The sequence below is a fragment of the Bos taurus genome, chromosome 8 (genome assembly GCF_002263795.3).
Source record: "Bos taurus isolate L1 Dominette 01449 registration number 42190680 breed Hereford chromosome 8, ARS-UCD2.0, whole genome shotgun sequence".
Lineage (NCBI taxonomy): Eukaryota > Metazoa > Chordata > Mammalia > Artiodactyla > Bovidae > Bos > Bos taurus.
The window spans coordinates 43,946,587-43,965,309 of record NC_037335.1 but is presented as its reverse complement, the minus strand read 5'-3'; the positions used below and the strand labels follow the sequence as shown (position 1 = coordinate 43,965,309).

General features: G+C 41.0%; 1 protein-coding gene across 5 annotated transcripts in view; it reads left to right on the top strand.

Annotated features, from left to right (window-relative positions):
* Nucleotides 1-18,723, top strand: part of KANK1 (KN motif and ankyrin repeat domains 1) — a 217,994-nt gene that overhangs the window by 22,947 nt on the left and 176,324 nt on the right. The window contains exon 1 of one of the 5 annotated variants that reach the window (XM_024996141.2): nucleotides 12,899-13,018. The exons of the other annotated variants lie outside the window; for them this stretch is intronic. The gene's annotated coding sequence lies outside the window, so the exon portion shown is untranslated. Of the gene's footprint in view, nucleotides 1-12,898; nucleotides 13,019-18,723 lie in introns of those variants that run through there. 5 annotated transcript variants of the gene reach the window in all.

Below are 18,723 nucleotides of genomic sequence, written 5' to 3'. Positions count from 1 at the left end.
GTCCTTTCAATTTTCTTACCTTCTTCTCCTAGATCTTTGTCTATTTTTTTTCAATGTTGGGTTGAATTCTTCAGCTTTACTTACGACCATTGTATTGAATTAAAAAGTAATTTTCAAGTGGATAATGCATGACTCAAATTTAAAGGAGAGTGTGTGTGCTGTCGCTCAGTCATATCTAACTCTTTGTGACCCCATGGGCTATATATAGCCCACCAGGCTCCTCCTAAAAGAGCAAAGTGAAAAGCCTCTCAGTTCCTGCCTGGCCACCACATTCCCTCCTCAGAGACAGTCAGTGCCATTCCTTTCAGAAGTACTATATAAAATCAAATATGGGTTTATTCTCATATTCTCTTCCCCTTTAAAGTCACAAATTATACCATTCTTTACATTTTGTTATGCACCTTCTTTTTTCATGTAATCATGCCTTGAGATTCCGTGGTGTAGGTACAATTTCTCCTATATTTTTATAGTTTTAAACACAACAGCATAGTATTTCTTTTTACAGATACTCTGGGTTTTGTTGACTCTATTTCCTATTGATTTTGCTGTTTGTAACAATGGTGCAAGAGATAATTTTGCATAAACATTGTTTTGTTCACATGTGACAAATTCTGAATATGGAATTAGTGAAAGGATTTGTGGTGGCGCAGTGGTAAAGAGACACAGGAGTGCCAGAAACACAGGAGATGCAGGTTCAGTCCCTGGGTTGGGAAGATCCCCTGGAGAAGGAAATGGCAACCCACTCCAGCATTCTTGCCTGGAAAATTCCATGAACAGAGGAGCCTAACTAACTACAGTCTGTGGGGTTGCAAAGCGTTGGACAACGACTGAGCATGCACATACATAATTGTAATAAATATTGCCCCAAATGTCTTCCATAAAAATTGTGCTACTATGTATAATTATCACCAGCAAGGTATGAAAGTACCTTTTCCCACATCTGTGCCAACATATTATGTTATGAAACTGCTTAATCTCTGGCAGTTTGATAAGTGAAAAATGGTATTTCATGTGGTTTTAATGTGCCTTTGTCTTAAGAGTTGAATATCTTTTTATGAGTCTATAAAAGCCATTTGTATTCACCTTTCTGTGAACTATTTTATCCTTTGCTACTGGGCTGTTAGTTTTCAAGTTGTGACACTTTATTTATGAAGGAAATAGGACCTTTTTTGGTAATAAGAATTGGAGTTGTTCCCAGTTTATTTCATTTTTTGGACTTGGATTATGTTGCATTTCTTCAGGTAGGTGAATTTACCAACTGCTTTTTTGAAAGCCTTTGAATTGAATGCCATAAAGGGAAAAAAGTCTTCTCCAGTCTAAAATATATATTTTTGTATGTTTTATAAAATATGTATTTATATAACATATATTTTTCTGTATTTTATAAAATAGGTATTTTTATATATTCTACCTGGGTTTTTCCTAGTACTTCTGTGGTTTCCATTTTTATAATTAAATTATTAATCCATCTTAAATTTATTTTAGGAAGTAGGGATGTCAGGTTTACCTTTTTCAGATGGCTGCTCGTTTTCCCAGTATTTATTAATAATTCATTTTTCTTTCTCTTTTTTTGATTGCAGATGCTACCTACCTTTACAATATACAAAATCCCATATGCTTTTGTGTCTGTTTCTGTTCTGTGGCTCAGCTGAGCTATTCGTATTTTATTTGTAACATTATTCTAATTGTTAAAAGTTTTCTAACATTTTTGTATTAGGGAAGATTAAATTTTTATTTTTATTTTATTGTTGATGTTAATCATCAATTTTTCACTAACGCTTGAATTATGTAAATTTTAAAGGAAACCAATCAGAATTTTATATAGTGTAAAAAGAAGTACACCATCCTAGGTAAGGTCATAGTTTTCTAACTCAAAGCTTGCTTTCTTTTTTCCAATGAGTAGGAAGCAGGATGCCAAAACAAGGGTAAGAGGTACTTAATTATTCACCTTTGGCATCAAAACTAGCTTACACATCAGAATATTTAGCCTTGAGGGAGAGAAAAAAAGTGATTACATAGGTCAACAATTGCACAGCAAAACTCAGCTTTGAGAGTTGAAGAGACTTGATTGTGGGAACACTAAGTCGTTTGAGATGAGCTTAGTTCATTCTCAGGTGATGAAAATACATGATCAGTAGTCAGCTGTAGTGCAAGTCACACTGGTGATTTTCCTCCAGTGAAAAGCCTTTATCCATCTGAGATGAGAAAAGAGACTCAGTGAACCGGAGACCATTTCATTCTGAACCATGACAGCCTTTTGGCACCTCTCCTCAGTGTTGCTCCGAATAGACTGTAAAATGGAAAAAACAGTTGCCACTTCTCTGTGTGTGTCTGTGTGAGCCAGACTGCTGCCATATTAATATTGTGACAGCGAGAAAGAAGAGAACTTGTTTAGGTGGCCACCTGAGGTGTAATGCATACTCATGAGTGAAGCATTTCAGAAACTGTTTTAATGAGTTTAAAACATTGACTGTGGGTGCAAGCACAGATATATTATGAAGTAGACTTGTCTTAGCTCAGACTGCTGTAACAAAATACTGCAGACTGAGTTACTTAAGAGACATTGTCACAGTTCTGAAAGGTGGGGGGCCCAATCAAGGTGCCTCGTGGTTGGGTTCTGGTGAGAGCCCACTTTCTGGCTTGTGGAAGGCTGTGTTCTTGCAGTGTCCTCTTGTGTGGAAGGAGGAAGGGCTCTGGCCTCTTCCTCTTCTTGAAGGGACACTAATCCCATCATGGTGCTCCCCCTCAGGACTACATCTAAACCTAATTACTTCTTAGAGGCCCCTCTCCAGATACAGTCACACTGGAGAGTAGGGCTTCAGCATGTGAGTCTGGAGGGTACACGGACGTTTAGTCCATAACAGGACTGTAAACTGATGAGTGAGCTGTTCCGAGCCCCCGTGGTCAGTCCTCTCCTCAGAGGACTCTCAGGAAACTTTGGCTTCATTTAGACATTACAGTGTGTATAGATTGAACAGTAATTTGAGAGTGTTCCTCTCCCTTTAGGAACTCTGGACCTAAAACTTGGGTTTAAAATCTTCCCTGTAATGCCTGGAGTGGGCCCAGGGTCTTCCAGAGGTTTGTTTTAAAAGGTGCTGCTGTGGCCTCATTTCCCTTTATAAGTGAGAAATTTCAAAAAAGAAGCAGTCACTTGAATGCTAGCATACATTTTCCTGTTTGTTTTATGTTTTTTAATATCATTTTTAAGTGTACAATCCAGTGGTATTAAGTGTATTCACATGACTGTGCAGCCGTCACCAGCATCCATCTCCAGAATATTTTCATCTTCCCATACAGAAACCCACTAAATACTAACTCCTTAATTCCCCTCCCCTCCCCGTGACAACAACTATGCTACTTTCCAGTTGTTTTATTTTATGTTTAGATATATAGCTGATACTCAGAAGCTAAACATTTCTTATTTGAAAGTCTTCACCAAGCTACTTGGCTTGAGCATACAATTTGCTGGTTAAGCCTGTGATTAAAATTCACTCTTAATCACTGGTTTTAAAACATCTTGGAAGTGGGTAAAACTGCTTGAGTTTATTATGAAGAAATGTACTTGCAGTTTTCTAGAGTAGATCAGAGATTTCCTTACCCATGGTAGCATCTCAGTCAACTGTGCATATTGTTTCTCTTAGCCAGAAAGCAAAACTGGCCATTGTGGTTATGATAAAGCTTGTGTACACAGCCGTAGGAGGGGGCAGGAAGGTAGCTGTGAGCAGAGTCCCTAGGTAACTTTCTGAAGATGGTGGAGTGTCTGGCACTGTGTGGTTGCTGGTCAGAACGTTTTGAAATTGGATTTTGTCCTGCAGTGATGGTAACTCTTTGACAAGAAAGGCACTTGTGAATATTTGCATTGCTTTGAAGCCAGTGCCAAGAAGATACTGTGACTGATGGCCAGTCAGAGGCAAAGATGGGTATGTGAGGTTTTCATAACATAGGAATAAAGATTGTTGAAAAAAGGAGACAATAATTAATATTGTCAGTAAAATTCGTTGAACCTGCAGGGCAGTTTGGACGAATCATAGCTGTTTTAAGAATCTGCTGCTCATAACGGTGTATCATAGACGTTAATCCTAAGTTAAGAGTGTGAATTTAGGATCAGAGTTTAGGTCTGCGGATTTGTGACTTGGGTGTGTTGTTTAACCTTTCCAAGTTTCTCCTTTCTCACTTTGTTCATCTGAAGAATGGACATGGAGACAGTTACTAGGATCTTTGTAAGGAACAGATAAGATAACGCATAGGATTTAAAGTGTTATATGAAACCTCTTATGGCCCTGAAAGAAACATATAAAATGGAAAGTTTTATATACATATATATTTTAATCTTCAAAATACTTGATCTTCCAGTCTGAGTTATTTGACTTATTTGAATCCCAAATAGTTTTTCCTTGATCATGTTTGGATGTCTGGACTATCCTGATTGACTACCTAGTGAGAAGTCAGGGATAACAGAGGCTGGTTTTTGGCACAATCGATCAAAACCAGGGTGTCATTCCTAGTTCCTGATGAACTAAGTGAGGCAGATGCAAAGGTCATGTGAACTTGGAACGGTTCCTACCCATTATGTTGTTTTGCTGTTCAAAAAGCAGTCTGGAATTTGTTTTCAGTGGCTAAGTTCATTATCTAACTGTCTCCAAGCCATTCCTCCTGTCTCCAGGCTTGCGAAAAGCAAAACAAAGTCACTGTGCGCCCACATCAGCCTTTTAGGAGGCTCTGGAGATTGGCTGACACGCCCAGCGCTCACAGATTTGGGTTCACAGAAGGAGAGGGATACGTCGCCCAGTCCTTTTCCCACTCTTTGTTTACCCACAAGGTTCAGGAGAGATGTGCAGCATGGGGAGCAGAGAAAGGGGGGCATAAAAAGACCCAGCCCTGTTGTCATATGCACCCAGATGATACATCCGCCTTGATAACTGCCTGTTTGGGTTAACTGGGAAAGGGCCTGAATAATCATAGTGGGAGTATGAAGAATGAACCTTTAGAGCTACCCAACTGGTGGAAATTCAGAAAATGTAGTGTAGAAATGTATGTTTCTCCAGCTTGTAAATCCCAAACAATGGGCTTGTTGGAAGAACTTTTGAAGCTTGTTTGTTCTTTTTGAAAGCATTATTGTGTTCAGTGGGTACATGTGCTTCGGTCATAAAAATGTGTGCCTTAATTACATTGCCAGGGAGGCTGTGAATTTTACTGCCAACAAAGTAATGTAAGATGTGATGTCTTCTCAACAGGCACCAGGAGATTTTTTTTGAGGAAAAGAAAGGCAGAAAATGCTGCTCTTAGGCAGAAAATGCTGACTGTGTTGGCAGATGTATATATTCTGTTTTATAAACATACTAGTGGAGAATGATTTAGTTCTTTGCGTGCTGGTTTTGTCATAATAATTCCTAAGGTGAATTCCCCTCCCCCCCTTAGTTATGCAGTAGCCTGCTGGCAGACATTTAACTATTGACTGTTAATCTTGGGGAATGCTGCTGCTGCTGCTGCTAAGTCGCTTCAGTCATGTCCAACTCTGAGCAACCCCATAGATGGCAGCCACCAGGCTCTCCCATCCCTGGGATTCTCCAAGCAAGAACACTGGAGTGGATTGCCATTTCCTTCTCCAATGCATGAAAGTGAAAAGTGAAAGTGAAGTCATATCTGACTCTCAGTGACCCCATGGATTGCAGCCCACCAGGCTCCTCCGTCCATGGGATTTTCCAGGCAAGAGTACTGGAGTGGGGTGCCATTGCCTTCTCCACTTGGGGAATGAACTACTGTAATTTACCATCAAGGGTACAGAGACAGAAAGAGATGTTCAAATGCTTTTAGGGCCTCTTTTCTTCCCAGTGATGTCTTGTCCCAGAAACTTTATGAAAGCTCCAAAACTAAAAAACAAAACAAACAAACAAAAACTTACAATAGGAAAAAAAGCTTTTCTCAATAGAAAATTCTATGAGTTTCTATAAAATTTTGCTTTGTCTTACCCCTATATGAATAACTGTGGTCTTTTAATTTTTGTTGTGTTTTATAATTTCATGGATGAAGAGGGGAGGCTGAGGTAGGAAGCCAGGCAGGAGAATTAAAAATGATGCCTTTCTTTAAGGGTGCCTCTTTCACCCCCTCCTGCATGCCTCTCGACCGTGGGACCCAGCAGCATCACTTCCTGTCCAAGTTGGCACTGGCGATGGCACAGTATCTCTGCCCAGTGTTCTCAGACTGCAGCTGGCAAGTTTCCAGTAACAGAGTCACCAGCAGGAACAACTCAACCTCCTTTCTGTCTTTCTCTGCTTCCTTGGGCAGTTTCCCCAGCCCTCAGTCCATCTGGAATAGCCCTATTGAGTCCTCAAACCTTGCCTTTGATTTATAGGAGCACTGGCTTCCTGAGCATCCATGTTTGCCTCTGTTTTGTTCTTTCATGCTTAGGCCCTAAGTATTCTCTAGGGAAGACTTTTCTGTGGGAGAAAGGAAGGATATATTCCTGTCCAGTTGTTTTCCCCTCTAGACAGGGTCAGAAAAATAGCTCATACTTTAGAGTGCCTACTCTGCACTCAGCACCACACCAAGGACTTTCTGTGCATGACCTCATTTAATCCCCAGAACAGTCCTGCGAGATGGGTGCATTATCGCTGCATGCAGCTCAGAGAGGTCGTTTGCCCCAGGTCAGATGGCTGGGATGTAGCAGTGTTCCGAGGACAATGGCCTTGTGCATTGCAGAGTGAGACGGTCTGTCCAGTGAAGCTGCTGGGTGGCAGAGGTGTCCCCAGTTTGTCAGGGGCCTCCCCCCATCTGGGGCTTCAGTTTCTGAGACCACAGTAGGCAGTATGGTATATGGTGGTGTTTGTGATTTCCTCTGCTCTTGACCATTTAGGTGTATCTCTCTAAGGTGATTTATGCTTTCTCTTCTACGGTCTTCACTTCTTTCTGAGTCCTCCTTAGCAATCATTAACAAACATCTATATGTCCACAAACAGGTCTGTCCAAGGCAATCTAGACTTTCTCTACCGTCCTCTCCAGAAGGCTTCCAGGCTCCACTCACTACTCAAATCTAAAGCCACTTCCATATTTCTAGATCTGTTCTAGCAGCACCCCACTTCCAGGTACCAAAATCTGTATTCATTTTTCTAACCTTGCTATAATAAAATCCACAAGTTTAGTGTGTAAAACAACACAAATGTATTATCTTACAGTTCTGTAGGTCACAAGGTCAACACAGGTCTCACTAAAATCGAATCAGTGGGTGGGCAGGGCTAGTTCTGGGAGAGAATCTGTTGTTTCCATCTTCTTGAGGCCACCTGTGTTCTTTGGCTCATGACCCCATTCCTCCATCTTCAGAGCCACATCAGTGAGTTGCATCCCTTTCATGCTTTGAGTTTTTCCTGCTGCTACTGCTCTCTCTCTCTGACCACAGCCAGAAAACGCTCTCTGCTTTTAGGGATTCATGATTACACTGGACTATATGGATAACCCAAGGACGTCTCCTATCCTCAAAGGTCCTTAACTATAATCACATCTTCAAAGTCCTTTTTTGCTATGTAACGTGTCATAGAGTCATAGATCTGGGAATGAGGACTTGGACATCTTTGTGTCTGGGGGTTGATTATCCTGCCTACTATAGAAGGCACAGTATGAACAGATTACACAGTTAACTCTGGTCTTAGTTTGCAGCCAGCATTCCTATAGATCAAGCATGTGGTTTTTATTACAACAAATATTTTATTCAGGGCTCATGAGTTCCATCTGGCTGGCAGCATGCACCTTGCAGGACAGGTCTGAGATGAGCAAAAGCTCTTGGAAGACTGGAAGCTTCCCCCTTAGCTCTTCTAGTAAAAAGGGGGGATAGAAGCAGGGAGACCACTTGAGTTTTGACTGTCTTCCTTATTGTGAAATTAAGAACTAAAACTAAAACAAAACAACAAAAAAGGCTTTCATAATGGAAATACTAGTGCTCATATATAAAATAGACCCATGTCTTAATAGGCTGTTTCTTCTTTGAAGACAGTGCTCAGCTGCATTGTAGTTTGAACCTCTAATCTTCCATGGGAAAATTGGACCCCTCGGAGGCACTTGGTGTGTTTCTGAGCAGGGTCTGCTTGGGTGGATGGGAGGCCCCCTCTCTGCTTGCCACCTGGAATTCGATGCCACTTCCCCTCTGACAGCTGCTTAGCCTCTAGGGCACTCACAAGTTAAATCTTGTCTCAGGAAATAATTTGCTCGAAGATCAAAGCATAGATAGGATAAATTAATTTTTCAACAAATCACAGGTCTGAGAGAATGTAAACATTGTCTCAAGTGCTACTAATGTCCTTTATGAAGGAGTAATTTGAGGGGGATTCTTTTTTTTTTTTTCTTCTTCTTCTTCTAAGATAGTTCTGCATTTGTTGGCTTGTGTCTTACTATGTTAAAAAAGACTTGCATTTAATGCAGATAAGGCCCTGAAGCAGCCAGTTATTTCTGTGGATTTCAACACCTATCTCATTAGAGCAGTGGTTTTCAAGCAGTATGGGTGGGGGGTGAATTTGCACCATAGTGGGCTTTTGGCAATGTCTGGAGAAGTTTTTATTCTAATGATTCAGGGGAATCAAGTGGGTAGAGGCCAGGGATGCTTCTAACACCCTACAATGTACAGAACAGCTCCCACTACAGACAGTTACTCAACCCACAGTGTCAGTAGTGCTGAGCCTTGAGAGACTTTAGAGGGATTGTTTTCTACTTTTCACTGATTTGTCTGTGTCTTTAACACATAGACAGTCTCTGTGAGGTTTTCAGTCCTTTTAGTTTCTCGCTCAATGTAACACCTTGCCCTTAATAGGCGCATCTATGGAATGGATTTCTTCCTGCCACCCTTGTTAACGTATTCATCTTTTTTTGTCTCAGAGCAGAGCTGTTGAGAGCAGTGTTTGCTAGGTAGTGGCAAAGCCTGCGTGATGTAGAGAGTGGAAAGAACACAGGCTCTGGTCTTCTCAGCCTCTGCTTCCCCATCTATAAAATGGAAGTAACAGTAGTACCCAATTTAGAGTTTCTGGATTTTAGAAAGACGGTGTTGCAACGTGTTTGGCATGTAATACCTGCTGGATAGATGTGGTCTTTTCCTAGGCAACTTACCAGGAGGCCATTCAAAGTCCAAGGAGCCTAGGACCTCTCTCTTTTTTTTAAAGTTGCATATTTAAGAGTGACACAAATTCTTAAGTGTTCTGGGTTGTTCTCAGCTCTCTGGGAAGGAGGAGAATTTAAAGCTTTTCAGTAAAGATTACTCCGTGATTGACAAAAGAGTCTGAAAAGTACCTAAGAGGCACATTTTGCCTCAGACTACAGCCATTTAAAAAACTAAACCGACAGAAACTTGATTGAGTTGGAACATTGCTGACGTACTTATAGATAACTGTAAAGGTTCCTTTTCAAACAGGTGGATTTCTGCCATCAGTTGCTATTTGGCAAAAGCTACTTCTTGCTCAGTTACTTATGTTGAGAGTCAGCTTAGAACATAGGGTTTAGAGTCCGATTTAAGAGAATTCTGTCTGTTCTGATCACAGCCTCAGCTCTCCCATTTGTAAAGTGGGAATAATACTGCTTCTCTCAGAAGATGGCCATAAGAATCATATGAAAGCATGTTTGTAAGACATCTAACTTCTTAAGTGGGGCTTCCCTGGTGGCCCAGATGGTAAAGAAACTACCTGCAATGCCAGAGATGTAGGTTCAGTCCCTGGGTAGGGAAGGTCCCCAGGAGAAGGGAATGGCTACCTACTCCAGTATTCTTGCCTTGAGAATTCCATGGATGGAGGATCTTGGCCAGCTACAATCCACAGGGTCATGATAGATTTGGACACGACTGAACAACTAACACTTTCACTTTGACTTCATAAATGATATGTAAAGGTTATTGTTTGAAAATTTTCCAATTTTAAAATGTCACGTATGTAAATTTTATGAGAGATAACAAGAAGTAAATTTTTACCCAACCTATTTATTAGTATTTCTGTCCAATTGTGTATTCGAGACGGAGAAGGCAATGGCACCCCACTCTAGTACTCTTGCCTGGAAAATCCCATGGACGGAGGAACCTGGTAGGCTGCAGCCCATGGGGAATCGAAGAGTCGGACACGACTGAGTGACTTCACTTTCACTTTTCACTTTCATACATTGGAGAAGGCAATGGCAACCCACTCCAGTGTTCTTGCCAGGAGAATCCCAGGGATGGGGGAGCCTGGTGGGCTGCCGTCTATGGGGTCGCACAGAGTCGGACACAACTGAAGCGACTTAGCAGCAGCAGGGTATTTGAGAAAGTTGAACTCACTGCTGCTTTTATGGAGGGAGAATCAGCACAGATCTCTGTGCCTTACAGTTCTCAGGCCACCAGAGAGTGACTATCCCATATCGTGCTCTCAGTGCTACCAGAAACTAGCATGGGGCAGTTTATAACATGATATAGCCAGCTGATTTTACAGAGTTGGGATGGTTGCAAAAGTTGACATTTCTTTAGTTAATTTCTATGCCTGTCAGTTTGCCCTTTACCACCTTCAAAATCTAAGTCCAAATCCTTCTCTCTAGAAGGAGGCTACAGAATCTCTCTGCTTCATCCTGATGATTTCTCCATTTCACATCTCTTAACCACCCGTTTTTTCAAGCTGCCTTTACTTATTTGCATTTGTAGATCTATTGCTTGGTAAACAGAACATTTCGTATTACGCTGTTTGCCCACTTTGATGTGTTTTTTTTTCCCCCCTTGAGGATTAGTTCCATTTCATATATGTGTGTTTATCACTATAGCTTCTGGTACAGAGAGGGGCATTCTGTAATTTTACTACTTATATTCACCTTTGATGATGAGTCATAACAGATTTGAGATTAGCAATTAACAGAGGGACCAGCCAATACTGTATGGGAGGACTAAGCGAGGTTGAAGCTGGTGAGTGGTGAAAAGAAGAGGAACAGCATGTTTAGTTGGGCAATCAGGCAAATAAGCAGAGTCAGTGCTCTGATAGGGGAAGAACAGGCTATCACGGGCACTTGAAACCAGAAACTTTAGTGGGACGTGGGGGTCAGAGGAGTTTAAGTGGAAACCTGTTGGGTGAGGTAGGGTTAGCCAGGTGAAGTGGTGGATTTGGGCAAGAAGCTGTTCCAGCTAGAGGGGGAGAACATCCTGTATTTCAGAAGCAAAGTAAGTTTAGTTTGTGATTTCAGATTGGAGGGTATAGTTGGGTATGGGAGGGTGTGGCATGGGGAGACAGGTTATAAAGGGCCTGGCAGACCATGTTAAGAAATTGAAATCTATCTCAAGAGTGGCAAATTATTATAGAGTTTTAAGCTGTTGAATGATGTAACTAGAAGGACAGGTTGGAAAGTTCCCTCCGGCTTGAGGGATGTGAGGATGGCCAGAGAACTGAGTCACCTGTAGTGATACCCAGGTAGGAGAAGTCTTAGTCTGGGCAAGGGCAGGGGCCAAGGGGTGGGAGCAGGATGGGCAGAGTGGAGGTTTCAGAGGTGACTGGGGAGGAAGAGTGAAGTACAGTGCCCAGCCTTCTGAGAAAACCAGCTGCTACCAGGTGACATGACTCCTAGGAGGTTTGTGCTGGAGGACAGTGAGTTTGGATTGAGTTCTGGGGGCTATAGGACATCAAAAGGGAGATGTCAGCTTAAATATGAATTTAAAGTTCAGGAAAAAGAGGAAGAGCACAGTGAGTTGCATTCTGTGAATCTCCCCCATATGGATTGTCGTTGCAGCTGTGAGGTAATGACCACTGGGTTGGGTGGGGAGGAGAGGGCTGAGGGCTAAACCCTGAAGGGCAGCCTGCAAAGGAGACTCAGGAGGGATGGTCAGGAAGGTCAGAGGAAGCCCTCAAGAGTGCACTTCAAGGAAGGCATAGTTACTGGTGTCTGATCCTGTGGAGCCACAAGAAGTGGGTCGTATGTGATGGCTTTGGCAGCAGGAACAGTTTGAGAAGCTTGATGGCTGCTGGGCCAGGAGCAGAGAGGGTGGAGGAGTGGGTGGGAAGTGAGAAAGGAGAAACAGCGTGTGTTGATACAGTGCTTCTGCTGGTATGGGTGGAGCCTTTGAGGCCTTTGGGAAAAACTGTGCCCCTGTGGGTGGAGGCAGTCCCGAGTGGGTGATGAGTGAGACGTCAGTTCCTATATACAGCCGTAGCTGGTGCCTGTGTTTAGTATGCAAACTGCACCCCTTGTGCATGGGGCCCTCGAAGATATTTTTGGTTGTTACAGTTGAACCTGGAGGGATGGGAGGGACTATCGCCCAGTAGGCAGAGGCCAGGGATGCTGCTGTTTAGCACATTGTAGCTTTTCACCGGCTTTTTTTTTTTTTTTTTTTTTCTTTAGTCATTTTCACTATCCACCACCCACCCCCTAATAAATACTCTAATGTGAGGTAACCTTGTGTCCTAAATTCTGTTTCCTGGCACATTGTAAGATGTCTGTATTTTAATACCGTTGGTCAGGAAATTCTGTTTTGGCAACCCAGGGACGGATATTGCTTTAGCTAATCTAAAGTAGCCCATAATTCAGTGTCAGGTTGATAAAGCTTTAATGCACTGTCAGTCAGCCCATTGACTGTCAAGCTTGAAGAAAAGACAGGAAGTGTTTCTTGTCTTTAGAAGCAAGACTTGGTTCTGGCTTTGGGAAGAAAAGAGTACAAATGGTTCTCACCAGATAGGGTTGCGGCAGCTCTTCCAGCGTTTTGGGAACAAATCAAGTCATTATCTTGACAATGTCAAAACTGTGTTCCCAGACCAGTTGCTGTCTGAAGCATTTGGGGCTGGCTGATGAGGAGAAGAATTAATTAGCAGCTCTCTCTCGGTGTCCTTTTTCAGCCTTCTCAGATTGCAGCCTGAGTCCCTCAGACATGTAGGCTGCTCATTTGATAATCTGTGTTTTACTCAGTACAAAAAGGTTGCTGGCTAAATGTTGTGAGCCCCTCTAACCTGAGGCTGCCAGTGTCCTGGGTCCAATGAACAAGAAAATCTACTGTAACGTGTTGTCAATGGGAAAGCATTTGAATTCACAGAACAGCCTTGGGGAATCCTGGGTAAGTTTGATGAACTAAATTACCTTTTCCGTTTTCAGAAATATTTTACCCTGCAAAAGTGGGTGATTCTAAAGCCCTTGGAAGAATGAAAACAAGCTTAATATTAAGTTTTGGCAAAGAGTGTGCAAGACAGTGAGAATATAAGGGTTAAGAACAGGAAACATCTTAATTTTAAAATAGTGGTAGCGGAGGTGAATTAAAATGAACTTCCATGTTGAATGCAAGATATGTCCTGGTTGTGGACATGTTGCTTCTGAATTAATTATTATATGTAGAGGCTTATTTTAGGCCCCTCCCTGTAAAATTGATTTTTCATATAATTTAAAAAGATAAGGCTAATGATAAAATTCTCTTACTGTATGGTGAATGCCATATATAAATGGTAAACCATGCTTTTCTTATATCTGCATTTATAGCCTAACGAAGTCTACAATATTGTGAAAGGGCAAAGTGGTGGTGGGGAGAAAGTGGGAAGTTTTAGGCTAAAGAATATTGATATAAATCTTATTTCCAATATGGCAAACTCTGGTCGTATAGTTAAGATTAACAGTTCGAGATCACTTCACATTTTTAAATTTTTTCCCTAGTCAGAACTGTAGGAAATATTGATAAACATTTATCCTGTTTTTAAAGTTCTCCATACTATGACATAGCAGCAGCAGCATACTATGAAATTCATAATCTATCTTCATAACTTCAATAGCATGTGGTTATGTATAGTTAAGAAAACTATTTCTCATGTATCTTTGATTTTGCCAAATTCTTTTATTAAGGTACTAAAAATTTGTTATAATTTCTTGAGAGAATTTTTTAAATACTTTCAGTTTTCTTGAGATATAATTGACACACAGAATTTTATATATTTAAGATACATAGCATAATGATTTGACCTATATAAATGATGAAATGATTATCACAGTAAGGTTAGTGAACATCTGTCATCTCACATAGATACATTAAAGAAATAGGAAAAAGTGTATATTTCCTTGTGATGAGAACTCTTAGGATTTACTCTGTTAACAGCTTTCATATATAATGCACAGCAGAGTTAATTATATTTATCATGTTGTACATTATATCCCTCCTACTTATTTATCTTATAACTGGAATTTCATACCTTTTGACTACCTTCATCCAACCTCCTCCCCACACACCCCCCAACCCCCAACCCCACCTCTGGTAGTCACAAGCCTGATCTCTTTTGGTGAATTTGTTTGCTGTTGAAGTATAATTCACATGCTAGTTCCTGGTATACAACATAGTGACTTCACATTTCTTTACTTTTCAAAATGATCACCATATGTCTAATGATCTGTTACCATACAAAGATATTATGATATTATATGCTATATTCCCTACACTGTACATTTTATACCTGTGACTCATTTATTATGTAACTGAAAGTATGTACCTCTTAATCTCCCTTTCCACTACTTTCCTCTGGCAACCACATGTTTGTTCTCTGTATCTGTGACTCTTTTTGTTTAGTTAAGTTTGTTTATTTGTTTCATTTTTTAAATTCCACATATAAGTGAGATCACACAATTTTTGTCTTTCTCTGACTTATTGCATTTAGCATAATACCCTCTTAAGTCCATCCATCTTGTGGCAGATGGCAGGATTTCATTCTTTTTTATGGTTGAGCAAAATTCCATTGTATATATACATTCCACATCCTTTTTATCCATTCATCTATTGATGGGCACTTAGGTTGCTTCCATATCTTAGCAATGGTAAAATAATGCTGCAGTGAACATAGTGATGTATACATCTTTTCTATAGTGTTCTTATTTTCTTTGGATAAATATCCAAGAGTTGAATTGCTAGGTCATGTGGTATTTTTGTTTTTAAGGTTTTGAGGAATTAGTGTTTTCCATAGTGGTTAAAGTGAAGTGAAGTGAAGTCACTCGTGTCCGACTCTTTGCGGCCCCATGGACTGTAGCCTATCAGGCTCCTCTGTCCATGGGATTTTCCAGGCAAGACTGCTGCAGTGGATTGCCATTTCCTTCTCCAGGGGATCTTCCTGATCCAGGAATCGAACCCAGGTCTCCCGCATTTCAGGCAGACACTTTACCGTCTGAGCCACCAGGGAAGTTATTTCCATTAACAATTCACAAGGATTCTTTTTTCTCTACATCTTCTCCAACACATTATTTGTTGTCTTTTTGATAATAGTCATTCTGGCAGGTGTGAGGTGATAGCTCCTTGTGATTTTGATTTGCATTTCACTGATATTAGTGTTGTTGAGCATCTTTCCACATGTCTGTTGGGCAGCTGTATGTTTTCTTTTGAAAAAAAAGGTCTGTCCAGAACTTCTGTCCATTTATCAGTTGGGTTCTTTTTTTTTTGATGCCAAGTTTTTTGTATATTTTAGACATTAATCCCTTGTCAGATATATTCTTGACAAATTTCTTCTCTAATTCAAGTTGGCTTTTCATTTTATTGACAGTTTCCTTTACTAAGCAAAAGCTTTTTAGTTTCATGTAGTCCCATTTATTTATTTTCTCCCCCGCCTCCACCCCGCCCTTGCCTAAGGAAATGTATCCAAACAAAAACTGCTAAAACTGCAGTCAGAGAGCAGATTGCCTATTTTTTCTTCTACAAATTTTGTGAGTTCAGATCTTACATGTAGGTCTTTAATCCATTTTGAGTTTATTTCTATAGATGGTGGTATGAGAAAGTAGTCCAGTTCGATTCCTTTGCAGGTAGCTGTCCAGTTCTGCCAACACCATTTATTGAAGAGGCTATCCTTTCCCCATTGTATATTCCCGGCTCCTTTGTTGTAGGTTAATTGCCCATATAAGTGTGGGCTCATTTCTGGGCTCTCTGTTCTGTATCACTGATCTGTGTCTCTGTGACACTTTGTGTCAGTACCGTATTGTTTTTGATGCCTGTAGCTTTATAGTATATAGTTTTAAACCAGGGATTGTGATCTCTCCAGCTTTGTTCTTCTTAAGATGGTTTTGGCTCTTTGGGGTCTTTTATATTTCCTTGTAAAATTTAGAATTACTTGTACTGTGAAAAATGTCATTGGTATTTTGATGGAGGAAAGAATATTTTTATGGATAAATAAGGAAAAGCAATTAAGATAATCCCTGTGTTAGTTGCTCAGTCATGTCTGACTCTTTGTGATGCCATGGACTGGAGCCCACCAGGCTCATCTGTCCATGGAATTCTCTAGGCAGAGCAGGTTGCCATTCCATTCTTCAGGGAATCTTCCCAACCCAGGGATTAAGCCCAGGTCTCCTGCATTGCACGTGGATTCTTTACCATCTGAGCCAGCAGGGAAGCCTTATACCTTCATAATATCAGTAGTCTTTCTACCATATTGCGAGCCTCAGTGAAAATGATTATTGGGGAAGTTTTTTTCAGTTCAGACAACCAGCAGAAGATTCTCTGGGAAAGAATGCCAGCTCCTTCTCTATGTTAAGTTCAGTTCAGTCGGTCAGTCGTGTACGACTCTTCACAACCCCATGGACCACAGCATGCCAGGCCTCCCTGTCCATCACCAACTCCCAGAGTCTACTCAAACTCATGCCCCTTGAGTCAGTGATGCCATACAACCATCTCATCCTCTGTCATTCCCTTCTCCTCCTGCCTTCAATCTTTCCCAGCATCAGGGTCTTTTCCAATGAGTCAGCTCTTCGCATCAGGCGGCCAAAGTGTTGGAGTTTCAGCTTCAACATCAGTTCTTCCAATGAATACTCAGGACTGATCTCCTCTAGGATAGACTATTTGGATCTCCTTTCAGTCCAAGGGAGTCTCAAGAGTCTTCTCCAACACCACAGTTCAAAAGCATCAATTCTTTGGGTCTCAGCTTTCTTTATATATAGTCCAACTCTCACATCCATACATGACCACTGGAAAAACCATAACCTTGACTAGACAAACCTTTATTGGCAAAGTAATGTCTTTGCTTTTCAATATGCTGTCTCAGTTGGTCATAACTTTCCTTCCAAGGAGTAAGCGTCTTTTAATTTCATGGCTGCAATCACCATCTGCAGTGATTTTGGGGCTCCAAAAAATAAAGTCAGCCACTGTTTCCACTGTTTCCGCATCTATTTTCCGTGAAGTGATGGGACCGGATGCCATGATCTTAGTTTTCTGAATGTTGAACTTTAAGCAAATTTTTCACTCTCTTCTTTCACTTTCATCAAGAGGCTCTTTAGTTATTCTTCACTTTCTGCCATAAGGGTGGTGTCATCTGCATATCGTTATTGACATTTCTCCTGGCAATCTTGATTCCAGCTTGTGCTTCCTCCAGCCCAGCGCTTCTCATGATATACTCTGCATATAAGTTTAAATAAGCAGGGTGACGATATACAGCCTTGATGTACTCCTTTTCCTATTTGGAACCAGTCTGTTGTTCCATGTCCAGTTCTAACTGTTGCTTCCTGGCCTGCATACAGATTTCTCAAGAGGCAGTTCAGGTAGTCTGGTATTCCCATCTCTTTCAGAATTTTCCACAGTTTATTGTGATCCCGGCAGTCAAAGGCTTTGGCACAGTCAATAAAGCAGAAATAGATGTTTTTCTGGAACTCTTTTGCTTTTCAATGATCTGGGGGATGTTAGCAATTTGATCTCTGGTTCCTCTGCCTTTTCTAAAATCAGCTTGAACACCTGGAAGTTCTCGGTTCACGTATTGCTGAAGCCTGGCTTGGAGAATTTTGAGCATTACTTTACTAGTGTGTGAGATGAGTGCAATTGTGCAGTAGTTTGAGCATTCTTTGGCATTGCCTTTCTTTGGGATTGGGATGAAAACTGACCTTTTCCAGTCCTGTGGCCACTGCTGAGTGTTCCAAATTTGCTGGCATGTTCAGTGCAGCACTTTCACAGCATCCTCTTTCAGGATTTGAAATAGCTCAACTGGAATTACATCACCTCCACTAGCTTTGTTCATAGTGATGCTTCCTAAGGCCCATTTGACTTCACATTTCAGGATGTCTGGCTCTAGGTGAGTGATCACACCATCATGATTATCTGGGTCGTGAAGATCTTTTTTGTACAGTTCTTCTGTGTATTCTTGCCACCTCTTACTATCTTCTGCTTCTGTTAGGTCCATACCATTTCTGTCCTTTATTGAGCCCATCTTTGCATGAAATGTTCTCTTGGTATCTCTAATTTTCTTGAAGAAACCTTTAGTCTTTCCCATTCTATTGTTTTCCTCTATTTATTTGCATTGATCACTGAGGAAGGCTTTCTTATCTCTCCTTGCTGTTCTTTGGAACTCTGGATTCAAATGGGTATATCTTTCCTTTTCTCCTTTGCTTTTTGCTTCTCTTCTTTTCACAGCTATTTATAAGGCCTCCTCAGACAGCCATTTTGCTGTTTTGCATTTCTTTTTCTTGGGGATGGTCTTGATCCCTGTCTCCTGTACAATGCCACAAACCTCCATCCATAGTTCATCAGGCATTCTGCCTATCAGATCTAGTCCCTTAAATCTATTTCTGTATTCCACTGTATAATTGTAAGGGATTTGATTTAGGTCATACCTGAATGGTCTAGTGATTTTCCCTACTTTCTTCAATTTAAGTCTGAATTTGGCAATAAGGAGTTCATGATCTTTATGTTATTTAGTTATTAACCCAGGAGTGCTTTCCAAAGCTTTGTGAATGATATATGGTGGATCCCTGACTTTGTGATCATTGCAGGTGAACTTGGTACTTCTTTGGCTGTTAAACCCTTGGCAGCAGGTATAGATGCCT